Source organism: Macrobrachium nipponense, chromosome 24, assembly GCF_015104395.2.
Source record: "Macrobrachium nipponense isolate FS-2020 chromosome 24, ASM1510439v2, whole genome shotgun sequence".
NCBI lineage: Eukaryota > Metazoa > Arthropoda > Malacostraca > Decapoda > Palaemonidae > Macrobrachium > Macrobrachium nipponense.
Genome location: NC_061091.1, coordinates 60,699,041 through 60,710,852, shown reverse-complemented (window position 1 = coordinate 60,710,852; position 11,812 = coordinate 60,699,041). Strand labels below are relative to the sequence as shown.

Below are 11,812 nucleotides of genomic sequence, written 5' to 3'. Positions count from 1 at the left end.
ATAAGAGGAAGGAAAGAGACCTCAGTGAAGTCATGGGTTATGTAATACGAAGTCGATGGTATAACTTTTGAAATTACATTCAGCTATTAAAAGGAGGGTGAGATACCCTCTCAACATCACACACAGGTTAACAGTTGATGAGGAATCCTCTTAAATCACATGGCAGGCAATAGCGGGGGGAACTCAACATCCCCACTCACACACTCGGTAGATGACATGAAAATGGAAACGAGATCTGCAGAATCACGTCATTAAAGAAGAAGAAGAAGAAGAAGAGGAAGAGGATGAGGAGGGGGAGGAAGAGGAGGAGGCGAAATCCCCCATAACACGTCAGTTAATAACAGGAGGACGCGAGACCATCCAGAAATCGCACGCTAGGTAAGAGGAGGAGGAGGAGGAGGAGGAGGAGGGGAGGAAATCATCCCGGGCGGCTACCTGGCTTAATTGCAAACCTTTGGGATATCGGGTCATTTGTCTCGAGGAACGGTCCGCCGCTAAAGTGATATTAACAGCGGAGCTATTTAGCCTATCATTTTATTTGAACGGGTTGGCAGGAGTGACAAGGGTTGCTTATTATAAGGTGTCTGAGGAAGAAGAATATGAAAGGCGGACGCAGTGAACTAATGAACGCTTTTTTTTATCAGTCGATAAAAGAGCGGATGAAAAGAAAGGAAACTAATTAGTACCTGCGCTCAGTGAGGTTCCCTCAATGGGAAAGAAAATAAGTAGTGATGAAATCACTACAAGGAATCTTGAATAATAATAATAATAATAATAATAATAATAATAATAATAATAATAACTCAGAATTAAGTAATACGAAAATACTTTTAAGGAACTTTGAAGATGATGATGATAATAATAATAGTAATTCATATATTTTTCTGGACACTAAAACACATGTATACAGAAATTTTTATTGCATTGTAATAAGAAGTTTCCTAACAGAGGCGTACTGTATTGACGAACTTATTTTACTGATGTTTTTATACAAATGACAGAAGTGAGACTTAAAAGCAGAGTGGAATTCAAAACATTAACAGGACACTGAAAGTTCCCCTTTGGAAATGAGCAGCTGGTTAATACTATATATATAAATATTATATATATATATATATATATATATGATATATATATTATAATTATTAATTTTTATATATATATGTATATTATTATGTACATATCTTATATAATACACACACACACACACACACATATATATATATATATATATATATATATATATATATATATACATATATATATATATGTATATATATATATATATATATATATATATATATATATATATATATATATATTATACCCAAATATCATGATAAGCTTCCAGAGATATCGAAACAGATTTATATGAATCCCTTATTTCTCCTCTTCATAAAATATAGACACAACCACCAATATTCTGATGTTTTTCCTTAAGATATATGGCAACAAATCCGAATGAGTATCTCAATCCATTAAAAATAATAATCTCTCGTATATGATTTTTTTTCTTTATACAGAATAAATGAAACTGACAAAATTATATCTTTCAAAACGTGGTCATTTACTGGAGAGCACGTATTATGAAGTTATGTATAAATATAATACGCATTACTCAGAAGCAAACTTGGCCAATTTTAAATTGATAGCAATACAGAGAGTTACGGCAACGAACTTTTCAGCTTATAATAGAAATGTTGAAACTAAGAAAATATAGATTGCAAATTGCCGAACTTTTGATTATCTAGTCTTTCAAAAAAAAAAATAGAAAAAAAAAAACTTAAACTGGGGATCCTGTAGTAGTTAACAGTTAATAATACATAGGAGATGTTGAACAAAAAAATATACAAATAGCGGAAAAACGGAAAACATGAAAAGGCCTAGATTAAATGGGAATACATAGATTAGCTTACTGAATCTTCCACAAAAAAAAAAAAAAATAAACTAATACTGAACAAAAATATAACCAGTTACCCCTTCTCAAGGCTAAAATAAAGGGGGAGGGGGCCGGCTTAATTCTGTCCCTCACACATTAGCTATCAATAGACACAAGGGAAGGGCAAGACTATATATCTGTATTAAGCGTGAGCGCCACAGTTCATTCCAGCGAGACAGATCCAACTGCCGTTCTAAATCACCTGGAAGGAGACAGGGTGAAGGACGAGGTGTTCAGTCATTACACTTTGTCGAGTTAAGGTCTCCTTGCCAATTATCTCTATATTAACTGAAAAGCGTTTCATGGGAACTCGCAATCTTAAGAAGAAGAAGAAAAAAAAAAAGCACTTTCGACTGATTAATAGAGTAATTGTAAAATTTGAATCTCTTACCTGATATTGTTCAGGTACTGGGGCTCATATTGTCTCAGCTGTCTTAGAACACTCAGGCCTAGTAAGAATATGATATGTTAGCTTGTCTTTTCGAGTATGCAAAAATAGAATTTTTACAATGGAACAGTGTGAAACATAATTATTAGGCTGGTAAAAATCAATCAATAAAAATCAATCAATAAACCATTACAACATGATGCGTGTATTTCCCCATTCGGAAGTCAATAAATAATAGCTTCAGTATAATTTCCATCTCTGCAGCATATTCCCCGAAATTGAAGAGAAATAAAGACCACTACACAAAAACACCTCCTTTCTAGCCTTTTTCATTAATTTCAAGAATAAACCAATAACACTTAAGTCATCAGTGACCAAAAGGCATTTAAGAGTGTAGAGGACCTCGGGCAGCGCAGCGAGACGCTCTGACGCCTTCAGGTATTATCAAGGTCATGCCGAAGACGTGCAGGTATGGATATTGTCTGAGGTTAAAAAGAAGAAGAAGAAGAAGAAGAAGACAAAGACGAGGAAGGAGTGGGGTGAAGGAGTATGGGATGACAGGAAATAGGGGAGAGAATAGGAAGGTGACTGAATAATGGACATAGAGGAGCGAGCGTCAAAGGCAAGTTGTTTTTCATGGAAGAAGAAGTAGAATTAAGCCAAAACAATGAAAAGGGAAAAGGGGTTAATGACTCCGACCCTTAGAAGGCAAAGTAGGATGTACGTCTGATTCAATGGTAGCACCAAAAAAAAAATAATCGCTGATTACTTATAATAATGAATATCATTATATTTATCATTATTCAAACTGAATACACATTCACTTCAAAGAAGAACCCTAACAGGCTGATAAGGCCTTTCGAACAAAATGCTTGTCTGTTAGGATAAAGAAGTGTATATAAAACAGCTAACGAAACACTATATGATATTGATGTTATGAATTGTAGTATGTATGATTATGTATGTATTGTATGTATGGTATGTATGTATGAAATATATATGAATATATGATATATATAATATATATATATATATATTATATAATATATATTCCTATCATGAAATAACAATTATGAATAAAAAACAGATGAAATGGAAAAATAAAGACATAGATATCAATAAATATACACATCCTCAGAGAGATAATTCACAATATAAGACGAGGGACACGAAGCTGCAAAGATAGGGAAATAACGATGCAAATTATAACTGTCATAAGTTATGAGGAACTAGGGTTGAAGAAAGGGTTCCTGCTGCAACAGGTGGAATGAGGGAAAGGAAAGAAACGAAGGGGAATAATATATAACTTACACGTCCGAAAAGGGAAGAGGGAATAACTGTGTCATATTTTGATAACACGTCGCACTAAATGCGGGAGAATGTTTGGGAGCTATGAGCCCGGATTAGACGCAATACGTAGCTGAAATTTAACTTTAAGCACAAATTATTCTTAATATAATTGATTTTACACACACATAATATATATATATATATATATATATATATATATATATATATATATATATATGTATGTATATGCATATATGTATATGTATACATATACGTATATATAACGTATAAATATACATATATATATATATATATATATATATATATATATATATATATATATATATATATATATATTATGTGTGTGTAAAAACCGCTGTGAGAGCATGCCCGTGAATGAGGTAATAATAATATGATTGTTAATAATTTCATTAGTATTACTTTTTATATGATGATCTCACATATAAATTTCAGCCAGGCCTATATATATATATATATATATATATATATATATATATATATATATATATATATAATAGATAGATAGATAGATAGATAGATAGGCCTGGCTGAAATTTATATGTGAGATCATCATATAAAACTAATACTAATGATATTATTAATAATCATATTATTATTGCTTCATTCACTGACATGCTCTTACAGCGGTTTTTCAGCTGACACTATGGCGACGAAAATAACATCTTTCTTCTCAATGCACAAGATTTGTTGTCCTTACTTTTTCTTTATTAATAAGTGAATAATCTAGATAATAAGCTGTTCTGCGAAATACGTCTTCAGCTTATGCAATCCAATCTTTGTGCATTTCTCATAATATGCTTTTGACTCCTTGTTTTTCTATTCTATATATTTCCATTTTTATGTTGTGTAAAATATTCATCAGCAAGTGATGTCCTCATTGTTCTCTGTGAATGCGTCAGCATCATAATTATTAGATGAATAATTGTGGTGATTACAGGGACGTGCCTACATTGTCCCCGTTTCGGAGATATAATGCGATCTAGGTTCCTAGCGACTTTAGCATCTTGCTGTTAAAATTTGTGCCAATTATTGTAGTAGTAGTATTTTTTTTTTAAACTAAAATTGAGGTTATCCGTGACTGTTTTACAACGTCATAGAAAACATGCACTACCTTTATTATCCGTTTTACATCGGCCATGCTCAGCGAAGAAAGGATAAAAGATGCCAAAAATATACTCTCGAGTGAAACATCCTTGTAAAGGAGAATAAAGAGGAGATGGGAAAATGGCACAAACACAATTGAATAACGAAAGCTACAATCCAACCTGACAGATCAATAATCATGATGCGCTTTTTTTTGGGGCATCCTCTAATCAAGCGCATGTCGGGATCAACAGCTCCCATTATAATGATTTTTCCGAAGCAATAAAATTATCTACATGCCGTAATTACTTTTCCAAAAAAGGGGTCATAACGCTGCTTTATTCCTAATGCATATATAAAAATAAACATGACGCCATTCTGATGATTTTGACATTACCGTGCTCGTTAGAATCATGACTATTGCAACGGCCTGATGTACATTTGCATAATTCAACATGAAGTCAAAATGCAGATAAACTGGGTAATTAGAAATATCATATGTGTTCAGAAATGCCATTAGCAACGACAGTGCCGACTGTTATTAGCACGCTCTGTCAATTAATAACAATCAAGTTTCAATAAAGTCTGTCTCACAAAGCACTCTACTAGATGAATCTGAACGATTACTGTCTCCAGGACATTACCGCTATATATGTAGCCGTGGCGGTGTAAATAAAATCATGATTTCATATTATAAAACACTTCACTCTGGGTAATCGATATCAAGAAAAAATGTGCTGTTAGCAAACGTTATTGATTATTATAATCCTTCTTATTTATGAGAGAGAGAGAGAGAGAGAGAGAGAGAGAGAGAGAGCAGGAGGAGAGAGATTCGAGAAGACCGAATGACGAGAGAGAGAGAGAGAGAGAGAGAGAGAGAGAGAGATGAAAATGAAGTAGCGGAAAAATTATATACCACAAACTATCAAATAAAAAAAAATAATTATGATGAAAAGAATATATGAGAAACCTTCAAAATTTAGATTATCCAAAAACGAAAATAAAAAGAATGTACTACACAGTCTCTAGTAGCAGACAATAATACAAATTTCTAATAGCAAAAACGCCCATAAAAGAAAAATAATTAAAAATCACATAAAATGATTATCGAAGGGGTAAATTCAAACAAGGATGCAACAGGTCTGCTTTTAATAAGGAAAACGACAATTAACATAGACAAAGATAAGAAAAAAGAAAAAAAACTACGTATCTAAGCCCAAATCATTTCGCAAACATTACCCGAAAGAGCAAAGAGAAACAAGAGAAGGGAGCAGGAAGAAGAAGAGGAGGAGGAGGAGGAGAAGGAGGAGGAGGAGGAGGAAGAGTAGGATCCCAAAGCGGTAAGGAAATACAAAAGTGGAAGAGTTGCAAGTTAAAATCCAGGAGATGAAACTGAAGAGTGCCTGTAGGTGGGCCGAGCTCCCAATAAGATAAGAATAAATTGCTGATTCCGGGTTGAAGCTCAATTGTGGAGTAAATACAAAGGAGGCGGAAATGAGGTAGAAAGCTAATTGGATAGAGGAGAGACAAGAGGGCCGGATAAAGAGCAAAATGATTTTTAGATAATAAGAATGCAAAAATAGGAGAAGCAGGGAGAGGATGTAATTGCTGAACGATAAAGGAGCGCGGGGAGAATCAGTACCGGCTGCAAAGACAGCGAAATGAAAATGAGAAATACTGAGCAAAGCCATGGAAATATCAAAACAATAAAAGTTCAGCGTGGCAAAAACGGGCGAGATTAAGGAATGTTTGAAATTCAAGAAAAGTCTCAAATATGCTCTCTCAAGTTCGATTAGATGCGAATATTTTTGTTCTTGGGCTAATCTGCGTTTTTGTATCTTGCCTAAGTCTCTGCATAATCAGCCAAAGCATCAGTTAACAGCGCAGTTAGGAAAAATATTAATGTTTCACTCGCATTTTTTTTTCATGATAATTGCCTCAAATAAAACAGCATCTCCAAGATTATCACTGTCTTTTAAGGGAAGTTACTACACTCTACCAAGTATTGAGAAAGTACATTAATCTTGACATTCCGATACTGTTTACTAGACTAAAAGTCTGCGAAAAAAATATCTTAGGAAGGAAAGAAATTACAGGCAAATTTATATATAGAAAAAGTAACATGGTCAAATATTAAAAAAATACACTAGTCATATATAGTCACTAATAGTAGGGGAGAGGTCAGTGGTCCACACCAGGTATTCCTACTCCCCTTCCACACCTTCCTATTGAACAAATGCCGTACTAACATAAGCCAGTAAAGAAAGCTACCCAAGCATTAAGAAAGAATCAAATCAAATGTTATAGTTACAGACATTTCTTCTCACCAGTGCTCGTGCGCAAAATAAAATTCTCTCTCTCTCTCTCTCTCTCTCTCTCTCTCTCTCTCTCTCTCTCTATTTATATATATATACACTGTATATTTATATTACGTATATACATACATACATATTTATATATATATATATATATATATATATATATATATATAATGTATATACATATTATATTTTTATTCAATTTTCAGTATCAAATTGTATCTAACAAGCAAGAAAAATGAATCAAATAGGTGACGAAAAATCTACAACTAACCCCAAAGAATAAAAAAAAAAAAATGAAAAAAGTAGAAATCAACAGGTTAGCGAGGGCACAGCAGGTGCACTGTCTTGGACTACAACCTGATGTTTAGACTTCAATCAACAGTCGTATAAATGTTATGGCAGTGATAAAGTGAAGTACGCCATTTCGACATAGAAAAAGACAGCTTTGTCTCTGAAGCGGACGGAACACTCCTTACCCTCCCTCGTCTGTAGGCTCTCAATTTTCTTCAAGTTCTTACTTCCCTTTCTTTCCCATTCTTTCTTCGTAACTATATATTTAGGCTTAAACTCTTCTTTACCCAGGAATGAGCTCCATATTATCTGACTTTCTTTTCACTGCTCAAGACTTGCGCAAGAATATGATGCCAATTACCAGTCCCTACAAACCTCTAAAACAACATCTTTTAATCGCTACCTTGAAGAGACAGAGAATTATGATGAATTTGTTCTAATGTTTAGTGAGGACATAGCCGCCTCTTCAAAAGAGGCTGTTTGAATCAGGAAGTACAAAGGAAGGTGATGAGTTCCACATTCTGAAAATGAATCTGTGGGACTGTATGGCTGGTGTGACTCTAGAACGTGAAAGGGGAAGAAACATCTGAAACCAATGCTCAAAGAAACTCAATGAAACAAGATTTTTGTTCTCTTTAATACCCTGCAAGGGCCTCCCCACCCCCTCAAGAAATGGAAGTTTCCACTTCGTTCATTATTCCATCGTCACTGATCTAAATCGATCTACGCTTTTGTTTTTCCTCATTATCTAAATTAGTATCATCTTTTATAACTGCTTCTTAAATGAGTAACTATCTATCTATCTATCTATCTATCTATATCTATCTATCTATCATATCTATTCTATCTATCTATCTATATATATATATATATATATATATATATATATATATATATATATATTATATATATATATATATATATATATATATATATATATATAATATTTACATATATATATATTGCGTGTACATGTTTGTACTTATGTATTAAGAGAGAAAGAGAGGGAACATATGCAAGCAAACACAGCACCACGAGGTTAAAATAAGAAACAGCGGTAACATAAACGAGGCGCAACATGAAAAAGGCTCATAAACCACCCTAATGACATATCACTCTTACGAAACGTTACAGAATAACGAGTTCATTCCCTCGCTGACCGAAAGCCAAGAAGCTCCGAGATAAAAGTGAGCAACATTTCCCTTTAATACTGTAAACATAATCTATTGTTATTCTTAAAATATCACTTACAAAGCAAAAACTTCAAACTCGCTTTCGAGATCAAACGCTCCGACTTGCGTTCTGAGGCTCTGCCACTAATGTGAGATGGCGTCTACCTTATGCTCCCGAATTTCTGACCCTTTCATTTTTCTTACATCTCAGTAAATCTCTCTCTCTCTCTCTCACTCTCTCTCTCTCTCTCTCTATGTTATATCTATATAGTATATATATATATATATATATATATATATATATATCACACATACGGTACGCTTTGTTATTATTACTAGTCAAGGAGCAACCCAAGTTGGAAAAGCAGACTCCTACAAGTCCTTAGTCCCCAATAGGGAAAGAAACACAGAAACGAAACAAAGAAGAATAAACTATGATGGAGAAATGAGAAACAAAAACAGAGTAAAACAACAAAAATGTAAAGTTAATAAATCAAATAACAAATAACAAAAATGTAGAATTAATAAATCAAATAACAAATAAACTATGAAGTGAGGACCCTTGTCAGCTACAGAATTATGAAGATCATTCCAACGTTTGGTCATGACAGGATTAATGCCTCTAGAAAAATGTGATACGAACCTCAGCAAACGGAAGACTGCTAGTACTCCGTGGTAGATGCATAATACGGGAAGAGTTGAGTAAAAAATATGACCAGAATTATGAAATATGCTAAAAAGCATATATCGTGAGCTGACTGAACGACGGTGCCAGTGATCAATAACTAGTTTAGGGAAGAGATATTTAACAGAACTGAAGTCTTTGTTTAATCTTTGAGCTGGAATAATATTTAATATATGAAAGAATAAAAGGATTAAAGTATTTCCTCAGGATACAGAAGTCCCCAGAAATCTTTAAATACTTTCTCAGTATATCGCTGTTTTGTTCAGATGAAGAAAGGATGGACCAGATATGTTTGTCAATAATAAATTTGCAGTAACATTGGCAATGAACAGTGTCGTACCGCTGCTACCAATCATACTTGAGTTTTGTTGGAGTTTGAATTGATCCTCCTGAATTTGCGTTATGCACTATACCCTGAGGAAGTGTTCTATAGAAAGAGTAGCCTCATCTGCGTGAAGAATATTATGTTTGTTTCCCAGGCCAAACCACATACGGTACGCGTATAGTATGAATGTATATATGAATGCCTAAGAAAATATATTTTGGAACAAGTATAACATCGTTAAAACGCATTTTTCTTAACATGAATTAGACGCCTTACGATCGTGATACCGTCATGTACCAGTTTTCGATGACTATAAGATGCAGACGCTCCAAGCAACTCCCTTTCCCACAAAATGAATAAAGATTAATATCATTATCATTATTGCAAGGGCATCGGATCAAAAATTTATTCCTGAGAAAAGTATGGAATTGGCGATAGTTTCATTTAAAAAATCGATACACGTGATTCATTATTACAGAGAGAGAAAAATTTAAAAAAATTTGACATGATGGCATAGCAATCTAACTCAACCAGATGCAATGATTCGAAGACAGAAAAATACGATGGGAACGGACTCATGAGTGAAAATAAATAAATAAATAGAAAGTGCGGGATAAAACAAGTGGCAAAAGTGATCACAGCCGATGTGACACTGCGACCACTTTCCCTTCCCTAATGATCCGTAGAAAGATGAAACACCTTTTCACACACTAACTTCGATCCTCCCAAAGTCCTTTCTACCATCAAAGGCAGCGATATCAACTTTCGCAAAAGGAAAAAAAAACCAAGGGGGGGTAAAATGTAAAAGGGCTGGTCATCAGAGAGACCGCAGAGAAGTCTTGTTCTTTCGATTTGCACTGAAGTCTTCTTTATGACGTAGCGGAGATTTTCTTATAAGGGAAAATAACTGTAGCCACGTATGTCAATAGAGGAAGAGGAATCGTGGGACATAGGAGAGTACCAGAGGTAAAAACCATCAACATGGACAAAAACAGAATAGGTCCCGATATGCTAGGGAACAATGCTGCAAGTCTCGATAGAACTTCGGGAGATATTATTGCGCCCTGGAAAACCTACCGTTATGAAATCAGACGCATTGGTGTAGGTAAGTTACCAGTCCTGATTACACAAACCTTCAGACTCGTCTGTGGGAATAGAATGAGCTTCACATTGCTACAGATTACTTTAAGACGGATGAAGTCTTGTTGGCTTTGATGTTGGGTGATTTTTTTAAAAACAACTATATGTTATAGTTTTCACAAGTATATCTGCTTGTATAAGCACCAACGTATATCGTTATGGTTATATTGGATAATAAAAGAAAATGTTAGAATAAACGTTAAATCTATGCTCAAGTTTATGCCTTGATATGGAATGGAACAAACATAAAGACCTACGAGCGCAGACACAAGCATACGCATACAGCACACCACATAATGCCTTACTCAATAAAGCTTTAAACATTTCAAATAAGGGGATCAAACAGAACTTCCTCACTAACTCTCGTTAAAACCGCCGAAAATGACCTCAGAATAAAGCCCTGGCTGCTTTGTTTGACGATGAAAGTGTCAGCAGTTCCAAAACTTATTTTGCTGAAAATTCTCGACTCACTGCAACCATGTACAGCGCCTCATGTTTTCTAAAATCTGGCGAGGGGACGGGTCGAGTGGTTGGTGGTGTTTGGTGGCTTCTGAGTGTCGATGGTGGCCAATAAAAGATCTTTTATTCCACTAACTACATTTATTATTGTCCTAGTTAATATGGAGGCAGTCACATTTTTGGTTGCATGCTAATTGGCTGATATGAAGTCGGAATGGTGAGGACCAGGAAAAAAAAAATAAATAAAAGACATGCAATTACGACTGCACATTTTTTTTCTGGAATAATATGTACAGATAATTTTGTAGGCGGTCATCATTTGTCATTTGACAAATACACCTGAAATGGCAGTTAATGTCTACATTTGCGATGGTGTCCCAATTTCCTAACAGGTCATGTGTCAGCATCTTGTCACAGACTTGGTTTATATATTTCAATAAAATCGATTTTTGTCACCACTGCTTCCTTGTTGGCGATTTTCTTGTAAAATACATTAGCAAGACTTTCTTGTAAAAAAACATTATTTAATAAACATTATTTAATAAGGCGGCACATAGGATTACTACATAGTTTTGGCATTAGAATTCTGGCTTCAGTTTCTAAAATTTAATTAAATTGCCTTCAACATCTACCACTTTCCATGTGATGAGGAGACAAACCAGGCAAAATCATTTAAA

The 11,812-nt window shown here is 34.3% G+C and overlaps 1 long non-coding RNA gene across 1 annotated transcript in view; it reads right to left on the bottom strand.

Annotated features, from left to right (window-relative positions):
* Positions 1–2,329: 2,329 nt before the first annotated feature.
* The window catches only part of LOC135204216 (uncharacterized), a 485,141-nt gene continuing 475,658 nt past the window's right edge, over positions 2,330–11,812 (bottom strand). The window contains exon 5 of the long non-coding RNA XR_010312136.1: positions 2,330–2,388. This is a non-coding gene — a long non-coding RNA (uncharacterized LOC135204216). The remainder of the gene's footprint in view (positions 2,389–11,812) is intronic.